This window comes from Juglans microcarpa x Juglans regia, unplaced genomic scaffold, assembly GCF_004785595.1.
Source record: "Juglans microcarpa x Juglans regia isolate MS1-56 unplaced genomic scaffold, Jm3101_v1.0 JmScfU0126, whole genome shotgun sequence".
Taxonomy (NCBI): domain Eukaryota; kingdom Viridiplantae; phylum Streptophyta; class Magnoliopsida; order Fagales; family Juglandaceae; genus Juglans; species Juglans microcarpa x Juglans regia.
The window spans coordinates 1-7,505 of NW_024475870.1; the positions used below are offsets into that span (position 1 = coordinate 1).

Here is a 7,505-nt window from a genome sequence, read left to right on the forward strand (position 1 = left end):
ATATAATCCTTGAGCGACATACTAGCGTCCTTCCGATCCCAATCCAAACGGAGATCTGATCCAAACCCATGGCTACGCGATGGGCAGGGCGAGATTTTCCCAAAAATCCACTCCCGAGTGGTCCTTCTTGTCAATTTATCTCGCAAGGCGGAAAAACAAAAACGAGGGTGCAACACGAGGACTTCCCAGGAGGTCACCCATCCTAGTACTACTCTCGCCCAAGCACGCTTAACTGCGGAGTTCTGATGGGATCCGGTGCATTAGTGCTGGTATGATCGCACCCATTAACTTCTTATCGAAAATTCATTTAATCCTTGAACGACCTGCTAGCGTATTCGATCCGAATCCAACGGAGATCTGATCACAACCCATGCTACGCGATGGGCGGGTGCGATTTTGCTAAAAATCCACTCCCGAGTGGTCGTTCTCGTTAATTCATCTCGCAAGACGGAAAAACAAAAACGAGGGGTGCAACACGAGGACTTCCCAGGAGGTCACCCATCCTAGTACTACTCTCGCCCAAGCACGCTTAACTGCGGAGTTCTGATGGGATCCGGTGCATTAGTGCTGGTATGATCGCACCCATTAGACTTCTTATCGAAAATTCATTTAATCCTAGAACGACTGCTAGCGTATCGATCCGAATGCGAACGGATCGATCGACACCCATGCTACGCGATGGGCGGGTGCGATTTTGCAAAAATCCACTCCCGAGTGGTCCTTCTCGTTAATTTCTCGCAAGACGGTAAAAAACAAAAACGAGGGGTGCAACACGAGGACTTCCCAGGAGGTCACCCATCCTAGTACTACTCTCGCCCAAGCACGCTTAACTGCGGAGTTCTGATGGGATCCGTGCATTAGTGCTGGTATGATCGCACCCATTAGACTTCTTATCGAAAATTCATTTAATCCTAGAACGACTGCTAGCGTACTTCGATCCGAATGCGAACGGAGATCTGATCAACCCATGGCTACGCGATGGGCGGGGCGATTTTCCAAAAATCCACTCCCGAGTGGTCTTCTTGTCAATTTATCTCGCAAGGCGGAAAAAACAAAAACGAGGGGTGCAACACGAGGACTTCCCAGGAGGTCACCCATCCTAGTACTACTCTCGCCCAAGCACGCTTAACTGCGGAGTTCTGATGGGATCCGGTGCATTAGTGCTGGTATGATCGCACCCATCAAACTAATTACTTAAAATTCATATAATCCTTGAGCGACATACTAGCGTCCTTCCGATCCAATCCAAACGGAGATCTGATCCAAACCCATGGCTACGCGATGGGCAGGGCGAGATTTTCCCAAAAATCCACTCCCGAGTGGTCCTTCTTGTCAATTTATCTCGCAAGGCGGAAAAAACAAAAACGAGGGGTGCAACACGAGGACTTCCCAGGAGGTCACCCATCCTAGTACTACTCTCGCCCAAGCACGCTTAACTGCGGAGTTCTGATGGGATCCGGTGCATTAGTGCTGGTATGATCGCACCCATCAAACTAATTACTTAAAATTCATATAATCCTTGACGACATACTAGCGTCCTTCCGATCCAATCCAAACGGAGATCTGATCCAAACCCATGGCTACGCGATGGGCAGGGCGAGATTTTCCCAAAAATCCACTCCCGAGTGGTCCTTCTTGTCAATTTATCTCGCAAGGCGGAAAAAACAAAAACGAGGGGTGCAACACGAGGACTTCCCAGGAGGTCACCCATCCTAGTACTACTCTCGCCCAAGCACGCTTAACTGCGGAGTTCTGATGGGATCCGGTGCATTAGTGCTGGTATGATCGCACCCATCAAACTAATTACTTAAAATTCATATAATCCTTGAGCGACATACTAGCGTCCTTCCGATCCCAATCCAAACGGAGATCTGATCCAAACCCATGGCTACGCGATGGGCAGGGCGAGATTTTCCAAAAATCCACTCCCGAGTGGTCCTTCTTGTCAATTTATCTCGCAAGGCGGAAAAAACAAAAACGAGGGGTGCAACACGAGGACTTCCCAGGAGGTCACCCATCCTAGTACTACTCTCGCCCAAGCACGCTTAACTGCGGAGTTCTGATGGGATCCGGTGCATTAGTGCTGGTATGATCGCACCCATCAAACTAATTACTTAAAATTCATATAATCCTTGACGACATACTAGCGTCCTTCCGATCCCAATCCAAACGGAGATCTGATCCAAACCCATGGCTACGCGATGGGCAGGGCGAGATTTTCCCAAAAATCCACTCCCGAGTGGTCCTTCTTGTCAATTTATCTCGCAAGGCGGAAAAAACAAAAACGAGGGGTGCAACACGAGGACTTCCCAGGAGGTCACCCATCCTAGTACTACTCTCGCCCAAGCACGCTTAACTGCGGAGTTCTGATGGGATCCGGTGCATTAGTGCTGGTATGATCGCACCCATCAAACTAATTACTTAAAATTCATATAATCCTTGAGCGACATACTAGCGTCCTTCCGATCCCAATCCAAACGGAGATCTGATCCAAACCCATGGCTACGCGATGGGCAGGGCGAGATTTTCCCAAAAATCCACTCCCGAGTGGTCCTTCTTGTCAATTTATCTCGCAAGGCGGAAAAAACAAAAACGAGGGGTGCAACACGAGGACTTCCCAGGAGGTCACCCATCCTAGTACTACTCTCGCCCAAGCACGCTTAACTGCGGAGTTCTGATGGGATCCGGTGCATTAGTGCTGGTATGATCGCACCCATCAAACTAATTACTTAAAATTCATATAATCCTTGAGCGACATACTAGCGTCCTTCCGATCCCAATCCAAACGGAGATCTGATCCAAACCCATGGCTACGCGATGGGCAGGGCGAGATTTTCCCAAAAATCCACTCCCGAGTGGTCCTTCTTGTCAATTTATCTCGCAAGGCGGAAAAAACAAAAACGAGGGGTGCAACACGAGGACTTCCCAGGAGGTCACCCATCCTAGTACTACTCTCGCCCAAGCACGCTTAACTGCGGAGTTCTGATGGGATCCGGTGCATTAGTGCTGGTATGATCGCACCCATCAAACTAATTACTTAAAATTCATATAATCCTTGAGCGACATACTAGCGTCCTTCCGATCCCAATCCAAACGGAGATCTGATCCAAACCCATGGCTACGCGATGGGCAGGGCGAGATTTTCCAAAAATCCACTCCCGAGTGGTCCTTCTTGTCAATTTATCTCGCAAGGCGGAAAAAACAAAAACGAGGGGTGCAACACGAGGACTTCCCAGGAGGTCACCCATCCTAGTACTACTCTCGCCCAAGCACGCTTAACTGCGGAGTTCTGATGGGATCCGGTGCATTAGTGCTGGTATGATCGCACCCATCAAACTAATTACTTAAAATTCATATAATCCTTGACGACATACTAGCGTCCTTCCGATCCCAATCCAAACGGAGATCTGATCCAAACCCATGGCTACGCGATGGGCAGGGCGAGATTTTCCCAAAAATCCACTCCCGAGTGGTCCTTCTTGTCAATTTATCTCGCAAGGCGGAAAAAACAAAAACGAGGGGTGCAACACGAGGACTTCCCAGGAGGTCACCCATCCTAGTACTACTCTCGCCCAAGCACGCTTAACTGCGGAGTTCTGATGGGATCCGGTGCATTAGTGCTGGTATGATCGCACCCATCAAACTAATTACTTAAAATTCATATAATCCTTGAGCGACATACTAGCGTCCTTCCGATCCCAATCCAAACGGAGATCTGATCCAAACCCATGGCTACGCGATGGGCAGGGCGAGATTTTCCAAAAATCCACTCCCGAGTGGTCCTTCTTGTCAATTTATCTCGCAAGGCGGAAAAAACAAAAACGAGGGGTGCAACACGAGGACTTCCCAGGAGGTCACCCATCCTAGTACTACTCTCGCCCAAGCACGCTTAACTGCGGAGTTCTGATGGGATCCGGTGCATTAGTGCTGGTATGATCGCACCCATCAAACTAATTACTTAAAATTCATATAATCCTTGACGACATACTAGCGTCCTTCCGATCCCAATCCAAACGGAGATCTGATCCAAACCCATGGCTACGCGATGGGCAGGGCGAGATTTTCCCAAAAATCCACTCCCGAGTGGTCCTTCTTGTCAATTTATCTCGCAAGGCGGAAAAAACAAAAACGAGGGGTGCAACACGAGGACTTCCCAGGAGGTCACCCATCCTAGTACTACTCTCGCCCAAGCACGCTTAACTGCGGAGTTCTGATGGGATCCGGTGCATTAGTGCTGGTATGATCGCACCCATCAAACTAATTACTTAAAATTCATATAATCCTTGAGCGACATACTAGCGTCCTTCCGATCCCAATCCAAACGGAGATCTGATCCAAACCCATGGCTACGCGATGGGCAGGGCGAGATTTTCCAAAAATCCACTCCCGAGTGGTCCTTCTTGTCAATTTATCTCGCAAGGCGGAAAAAACAAAAACGAGGGGTGCAACACGAGGACTTCCCAGGAGGTCACCCATCCTAGTACTACTCTCGCCCAAGCACGCTTAACTGCGGAGTTCTGATGGGATCCGGTGCATTAGTGCTGGTATGATCGCACCCATCAAACTAATTACTTAAAATTCATATAATCCTTGAGCGACATACTAGCGTCCTTCCGATCCCAATCCAAACGGAGATCTGATCCAAACCCATGGCTACGCGATGGGCAGGGCGAGATTTTCCAAAAATCCACTCCCGAGTGGTCCTTCTTGTCAATTTATCTCGCAAGGCGGAAAAAACAAAAACGAGGGGTGCAACACGAGGACTTCCCAGGAGGTCACCCATCCTAGTACTACTCTCGCCCAAGCACGCTTAACTGCGGAGTTCTGATGGGATCCGGTGCATTAGTGCTGGTATGATCGCACCCATCAAACTAATTACTTAAAATTCATATAATCCTTGACGACATACTAGCGTCCTTCCGATCCCAATCCAAACGGAGATCTGATCCAAACCCATGGCTACGCGATGGGCAGGGCGAGATTTTCCAAAAATCCACTCCCGAGTGGTCCTTCTTGTCAATTTATCTCGCAAGGCGGAAAAAACAAAAACGAGGGGTGCAACACGAGGACTTCCCAGGAGGTCACCCATCCTAGTACTACTCTCGCCCAAGCACGCTTAACTGCGGAGTTCTGATGGGATCCGGTGCATTAGTGCTGGTATGATCGCACCCATCAAACTAATTACTTAAAATTCATATAATCCTTGAGCGACATACTAGCGTCCTTCCGATCCCAATCCAAACGGAGATCTGATCCAAACCCATGGCTACGCGATGGGCAGGGCGAGATTTTCCCAAAAATCCACTCCCGAGTGGTCCTTCTTGTCAATTTATCTCGCAAGGCGGAAAAAACAAAAACGAGGGGTGCAACACGAGGACTTCCCAGGAGGTCACCCATCCTAGTACTACTCTCGCCCAAGCACGCTTAACTGCGGAGTTCTGATGGGATCCGGTGCATTAGTGCTGGTATGATCGCACCCATCAAACTAATTACTTAAAATTCATATAATCCTTGAGCGACATACTAGCGTCCTTCCGATCCCAATCCAAACGGAGATCTGATCCAAACCCATGGCTACGCGATGGGCAGGGCGAGATTTTCCCAAAAATCCACTCCCGAGTGGTCCTTCTTGTCAATTTATCTCGCAAGGCGGAAAAAACAAAAACGAGGGGTGCAACACGAGGACTTCCCAGGAGGTCACCCATCCTAGTACTACTCTCGCCCAAGCACGCTTAACTGCGGAGTTCTGATGGGATCCGGTGCATTAGTGCTGGTATGATCGCACCCATCAAACTAATTACTTAAAATTCATATAATCCTTGAGCGACATACTAGCGTCCTTCCGATCCCAATCCAAACGGAGATCTGATCCAAACCCATGGCTACGCGATGGGCAGGGCGAGATTTTCCCAAAAATCCACTCCCGAGTGGTCCTTCTTGTCAATTTATCTCGCAAGGCGGAAAAAACAAAAACGAGGGGTGCAACACGAGGACTTCCCAGGAGGTCACCCATCCTAGTACTACTCTCGCCCAAGCACGCTTAACTGCGGAGTTCTGATGGGATCCGGTGCATTAGTGCTGGTATGATCGCACCCATCAAACTAATTACTTAAAATTCATATAATCCTTGACGACATACTAGCGTCCTTCCGATCCCAATCCAAACGGAGATCTGATCCAAACCCATGGCTACGCGATGGGCAGGGCGAGATTTTCCCAAAAATCCACTCCCGAGTGGTCCTTCTTGTCAATTTATCTCGCAAGGCGGAAAAAACAAAAACGAGGGGTGCAACACGAGGACTTCCCAGGAGGTCACCCATCCTAGTACTACTCTCGCCCAAGCACGCTTAACTGCGGAGTTCTGATGGGATCCGGTGCATTAGTGCTGGTATGATCGCACCCATCAAACTAATTACTTAAAATTCATATAATCCTTGACGACATACTAGCGTCCTTCGATCCCAATCCAAACGGAGATCTGATCCAAACCCATGGCTACGCGATGGGCAGGGCGAGATTTTCCCAAAAATCCACTCCCGAGTGGTCCTTCTTGTCAATTTATCTCGCAAGGCGGAAAAAACAAAAACGAGGGTGCAACACGAGGACTTCCCAGGAGGTCACCCATCCTAGTACTACTCTCGCCCAAGCACGCTTAACTGCGGAGTTCTGATGGGATCCGGTGCATTAGTGCTGGTATGATCGCACCCATCAAACTAATTACTTAAAATTCATATAATCCTTGACGACATACTAGCGTCCTTCCGATCCCAATCCAAACGGAGATCTGATCCAAACCCATGGCTACGCGATGGGCAGGGCGAGATTTTCCAAAAATCCACTCCCGAGTGGTCCTTCTTGTCAATTTATCTCGCAAGACGGAAAAAACAAAAACGAGGGGTGCAACACGAGGACTTCCCAGGAGGTCACCCATCCTAGTACTACTCTCGCCCAAGCACGCTTAACTGCGGAGTTCTGATGGGATCCGGTGCATTAGTGCTGGTATGATCGCACCCATCAAACTATCTTATCAAAATTCATTTAATCCTTGACGACATACTAGCGTCCTTCGATCCGAATGCCAAACGGAGATCTGATCCAAACCCATGCTACGCGATGGGCAGGGCGATTTTGCCAAAAATCCACTCCCGAGTGGTCCTTCTTGTCAATTTCTCTCGCAAGACGGTAAAAACAAAAACGAGGGGTGCAACACGAGGACTTCCCAGGAGGTCACCCATCCTAGTACTACTCTCGCCCAAGCACGCTTAACTGCGGAGTTCTGATGGGATCCGGTGCATTAGTGCTGGTATGATCGCACCCATCAAACTAATTACTTAAAATTCATATAATCCTGAGCGACATACTAGCGTCCTTCCGATCCCAATCCAAACGGAGATTGATCCAAACCCATGGCTACGCGATGGGCAGGGCGAGATTTTCCCAAAAAATCCACACTTCCGAGTGGTCCTTCTTGTCAATTTATCTCGAAGGCGGAAAAAACAAAACGA

At 48.9% G+C, this 7,505-nt stretch overlaps 24 non-coding genes across 24 annotated transcripts; all 24 read right to left on the reverse strand.

Moving 5' to 3' along the window:
* Positions 1-164: 164 nt before the first annotated feature.
* Positions 165-283, reverse strand: LOC121245726. Its single transcript, XR_005936974.1, has one exon. It is a non-coding gene; the product is annotated as a 5S ribosomal RNA (ribosomal RNA).
* Positions 284-465: 182 nt separating this feature from the next.
* Positions 466-584, reverse strand: LOC121245707. Its single transcript, XR_005936955.1, has one exon. It is a non-coding gene; the product is annotated as a 5S ribosomal RNA (ribosomal RNA).
* Positions 585-762: 178 nt separating this feature from the next.
* Positions 763-880, reverse strand: LOC121245728. Its single transcript, XR_005936976.1, has one exon. It is a non-coding gene; the product is annotated as a 5S ribosomal RNA (ribosomal RNA).
* A 181-nt stretch (positions 881-1,061) lies between these two features.
* On the reverse strand, positions 1,062-1,180 carry LOC121245719. The gene has a single exon (XR_005936967.1). It is a non-coding gene; the product is annotated as a 5S ribosomal RNA (ribosomal RNA).
* Positions 1,181-1,368: 188 nt separating this feature from the next.
* LOC121245729 lies at positions 1,369-1,487 on the reverse strand. Its single transcript, XR_005936977.1, has one exon. It is a non-coding gene; the product is annotated as a 5S ribosomal RNA (ribosomal RNA).
* A 187-nt stretch (positions 1,488-1,674) lies between these two features.
* On the reverse strand, positions 1,675-1,793 carry LOC121245730. Its single transcript, XR_005936978.1, has one exon. It is a non-coding gene; the product is annotated as a 5S ribosomal RNA (ribosomal RNA).
* Positions 1,794-1,981: 188 nt separating this feature from the next.
* LOC121245732 lies at positions 1,982-2,100 on the reverse strand. Its single transcript, XR_005936979.1, has one exon. It is a non-coding gene; the product is annotated as a 5S ribosomal RNA (ribosomal RNA).
* A 188-nt stretch (positions 2,101-2,288) lies between these two features.
* On the reverse strand, positions 2,289-2,407 carry LOC121245708. Its single transcript, XR_005936956.1, has one exon. It is a non-coding gene; the product is annotated as a 5S ribosomal RNA (ribosomal RNA).
* Positions 2,408-2,596: 189 nt separating this feature from the next.
* On the reverse strand, positions 2,597-2,715 carry LOC121245709. The gene has a single exon (XR_005936957.1). It is a non-coding gene; the product is annotated as a 5S ribosomal RNA (ribosomal RNA).
* Positions 2,716-2,904: 189 nt separating this feature from the next.
* Positions 2,905-3,023, reverse strand: LOC121245710. Its single transcript, XR_005936959.1, has one exon. It is a non-coding gene; the product is annotated as a 5S ribosomal RNA (ribosomal RNA).
* A 188-nt stretch (positions 3,024-3,211) lies between these two features.
* On the reverse strand, positions 3,212-3,330 carry LOC121245711. Its single transcript, XR_005936960.1, has one exon. It is a non-coding gene; the product is annotated as a 5S ribosomal RNA (ribosomal RNA).
* A 188-nt stretch (positions 3,331-3,518) lies between these two features.
* On the reverse strand, positions 3,519-3,637 carry LOC121245712. Its single transcript, XR_005936961.1, has one exon. It is a non-coding gene; the product is annotated as a 5S ribosomal RNA (ribosomal RNA).
* Positions 3,638-3,825: 188 nt separating this feature from the next.
* On the reverse strand, positions 3,826-3,944 carry LOC121245713. Its single transcript, XR_005936962.1, has one exon. It is a non-coding gene; the product is annotated as a 5S ribosomal RNA (ribosomal RNA).
* Positions 3,945-4,132: 188 nt separating this feature from the next.
* LOC121245714 lies at positions 4,133-4,251 on the reverse strand. Its single transcript, XR_005936963.1, has one exon. It is a non-coding gene; the product is annotated as a 5S ribosomal RNA (ribosomal RNA).
* Positions 4,252-4,439: 188 nt separating this feature from the next.
* Positions 4,440-4,558, reverse strand: LOC121245716. The gene has a single exon (XR_005936964.1). It is a non-coding gene; the product is annotated as a 5S ribosomal RNA (ribosomal RNA).
* A 188-nt stretch (positions 4,559-4,746) lies between these two features.
* On the reverse strand, positions 4,747-4,865 carry LOC121245717. The gene has a single exon (XR_005936965.1). It is a non-coding gene; the product is annotated as a 5S ribosomal RNA (ribosomal RNA).
* Positions 4,866-5,052: 187 nt separating this feature from the next.
* LOC121245718 lies at positions 5,053-5,171 on the reverse strand. The gene has a single exon (XR_005936966.1). It is a non-coding gene; the product is annotated as a 5S ribosomal RNA (ribosomal RNA).
* Positions 5,172-5,360: 189 nt separating this feature from the next.
* On the reverse strand, positions 5,361-5,479 carry LOC121245720. The gene has a single exon (XR_005936968.1). It is a non-coding gene; the product is annotated as a 5S ribosomal RNA (ribosomal RNA).
* A 189-nt stretch (positions 5,480-5,668) lies between these two features.
* LOC121245721 lies at positions 5,669-5,787 on the reverse strand. The gene has a single exon (XR_005936969.1). It is a non-coding gene; the product is annotated as a 5S ribosomal RNA (ribosomal RNA).
* Positions 5,788-5,976: 189 nt separating this feature from the next.
* On the reverse strand, positions 5,977-6,095 carry LOC121245722. The gene has a single exon (XR_005936970.1). It is a non-coding gene; the product is annotated as a 5S ribosomal RNA (ribosomal RNA).
* Positions 6,096-6,283: 188 nt separating this feature from the next.
* LOC121245723 lies at positions 6,284-6,402 on the reverse strand. The gene has a single exon (XR_005936971.1). It is a non-coding gene; the product is annotated as a 5S ribosomal RNA (ribosomal RNA).
* A 186-nt stretch (positions 6,403-6,588) lies between these two features.
* On the reverse strand, positions 6,589-6,707 carry LOC121245727. Its single transcript, XR_005936975.1, has one exon. It is a non-coding gene; the product is annotated as a 5S ribosomal RNA (ribosomal RNA).
* Positions 6,708-6,894: 187 nt separating this feature from the next.
* On the reverse strand, positions 6,895-7,013 carry LOC121245724. The gene has a single exon (XR_005936972.1). It is a non-coding gene; the product is annotated as a 5S ribosomal RNA (ribosomal RNA).
* A 185-nt stretch (positions 7,014-7,198) lies between these two features.
* On the reverse strand, positions 7,199-7,317 carry LOC121245725. Its single transcript, XR_005936973.1, has one exon. It is a non-coding gene; the product is annotated as a 5S ribosomal RNA (ribosomal RNA).
* Between the last annotated feature and the right edge of the window lie 188 nt (positions 7,318-7,505).